The 2878-nt window shown below is 36.3% G+C and overlaps 1 pseudogene; it reads left to right on the top strand.

The window, feature by feature from the left end:
• Positions 1 to 921: 921 nt before the first annotated feature.
• LOC134241114 (E3 ubiquitin-protein ligase TRIM45-like) lies at positions 922 to 2686 on the top strand (annotated as a pseudogene).
• Positions 2687 to 2878: the final 192 nt, after the last annotated feature.

Raw genomic sequence — 2878 nt, 5'->3', positions numbered from 1 at the left:
TGATGACAAATCAACGAAATTTTATCCTCACGAAAATTTGTGCTTCTACAGTATAAAAACTTCAATGTAAAGTGATATACATATATATCCCACAGACATACATATAGTATATATATAAAATCATTATAAATTAGGGGGACCTTGTATAAAACCATGTTGCGGGGTTTCACTTTTACCCCATAATTAATAAATCTGTTTATCTGTATATATAAAAATTTCGATTTAAAACCGTGTTGTGCAAATCTGGTCTAGCTATATTTAGATGGTGATTTAGAAGAGGTTAATGGTGCTAAAATAACGAGGCATTTTATATACCCCGCGCCTGAAATAGACCACACAAAAAAGGTCTTATATAGAAATTTTCCCTGTAACTGACACTGTTTATTACTATAAATATGAGTTTTTTGTGGGAGGGGGGGGGGGTATAATAACGACATCACTGACAACTATCTGTATAACATAAAATATTAAAACAAGTCAAAAAAAATTAACTACCTATGTTTTCTTTGCCATTATTTTATTCAAAATAACAAACGGAATCAGGTTACATATTAACAAACCTCTAGTATGGCTCTTTTCATGCTAGAACTGAGTTGTTCCCCTTGGTGTTTGATCAGACAACTCCTGACAGGTGGCAGTTCAGACTGTACTAAGGTCACGGCTTTACTTTTCTCACTCGGCTTACAGATCAGGATACTCTCTCCTATAAATTGTGAAGTGTAACTATTAAAATTATTTAATTAACATTAGGATCACAATATTTCTCATATAGTTACTTTGTCAAGCTAAATGATATCAATACCCTCAATAATTATAATGCGCAGGTACAGGTATTTAAATCATGTGACCTGAGAGTGGGACAAAATCTAGAACCAAGACCAGGAAGTTGATTGTTAGTCTATATACGTAGCTGAGACGGCCATCTTCTAATAACTGGTGAGACATTTTAATCTTTTTTTATTCTTCTAAGGCTTGGTGTGATATTCAATAATAACACAGTTTCATTTTAAAGTTCTCAGAATTATAATATTTTTATTCAATGACATATAGAAAATGTCATTCAATGAATTGTAATCTAGTACAGCAATAAAGGGCTGTCTGTATAAACATGTGTCCCTTCCTTTCAATACTAACTAATTCAAGTCAATTTTGAGCTAATATAAAAATCTGTCCTTCTTTTTCTTTTCATTAAGAGTAACAATTAAAACACTATATTACAGCATTCCCTTCATCATGTGACAGACCCCTATAATGGACCCCCGTTACAGTGCCCAAGACATCCTCCTCTGTGACCTGTGTCAAACAGCTGCATTACAGAGTCATTGTGAACTTTGTCATGTAAACCTCTGTATAGTCTGTATACCTCTGTATATGTTGGAAAACATTTCTCTGATTCATCTAAGAGACACAATGTTGTACCATACAAACATAGAACTTCTACTCCTAACTACCCAAAATATCCAAACCACACCCAGAAGCATTGTGAACTTTACTGTGATAAATGCGACGTTCCTGTCTGTTCTACCTGCATCACCTCTGGCAAACATAAGGGACATGATTTATCTGATGCTCAAGTTCTATAAGAAAGGATTTAGAAAAGACTTACAAGAACTAGAGAAAAGAATCTATCCTACATATGAAGAAATTGCTTTAGATCTAAACTCTGAAAAACTTAATTTTGAAAAACATTATGAGAAACTGACAACAGCTGTCACCAAACAAGGAGAAGACTGGCACAGAGAAATTAACATCATTGTCAACAAACAAAAATCTGAAATTGATGAGATGAAAACTAAACATATGGCTGCTCTAAATAAACAGGAAAAAGAAATCAAACAGATTACTTCTAAAGTAAATCAGAGCATAGTTAATCTGAAGAAAATACTGGACTCCAATGATGTCTCCCTAACCTCTGCATACAAATCCAGGAATGCTGAATTCAGAAGTTTACCTCCTAAAATCAATGTTTCATTACCAAGTTTCTCTCCTCATCAGATCAACACAGAACAGCTCCATCAAATGTTTGGTTCTCTGTCAGCATTATCCATTACAACAGAAGAACATGGCTACACAATGAAGACACCAGAAGCTGTATCCTGTCCTCCAGTCAAACCACTGCTTGATGAACCAGAGCTCATTACCACCATAGACACTGGGTATAACCCATACGGTGTTACCTGTCTCAGTGATGAACAAATCTGGATATGTGGACAAGACGAAATCATGAAACTCTACAACCTCCAGGGTAAACTACTAAAGTCAATCCAAACCAAATCTGGGAACATACCACGGGACATAGCAGTAACAAGGAGTGGAGATCTAGTTTACACTGACGCTGAAACAAGAACTGTAAACATAGTGAAGAAAACACAGATACAGGAAGTGATCAGACTACAGGGGTGGAAACCTTATTATGTCTGTAGTACCTCCTCTGGTGACCTCCTGGTTACCATGTACAGTGATGATAAACAATCAAAAGTTGTCCGTTACTCTGGCTCCACAGAGAAACAAACCATTCAGTTTGATAGTGAAGGTAAACCTCTGTATTCATCTGGTTATAACATTAAATACATCAGTGAGAACAGGAACCTGGATATCTGTGTGGCTGACAATGTAGCCGGTGCAGTAGTGGTGGTTAATCAGGCAGGAACACTCCGATTTAGATACACTGGTCATCGCTCTACTAGCAAGGATCATTCTTATTCATTTAATCCAGGTGGTATCACAACAGACAGCAAGAGTCAGATCCTGACGGCAGAATATTACAAGAACTGGATTCACATCCTAAATCAGGATGGACAGTTCCTCCGTTACATTCGTATTAGTGGTCTAAATCGCCCATATGGCTTATGTGTAGACACCAGGGACAACCTCTTTG

This window comes from Saccostrea cucullata, unplaced genomic scaffold (genome assembly GCF_032062105.1).
Source record: "Saccostrea cucullata isolate Sc308-1 unplaced genomic scaffold, CSIRO_AGI_Scuc_v1 ctg23825, whole genome shotgun sequence".
Taxonomy (NCBI): domain Eukaryota; kingdom Metazoa; phylum Mollusca; class Bivalvia; order Ostreida; family Ostreidae; genus Saccostrea; species Saccostrea cuccullata.
This window is presented reverse-complemented; position numbering and strand designations above follow the sequence as displayed.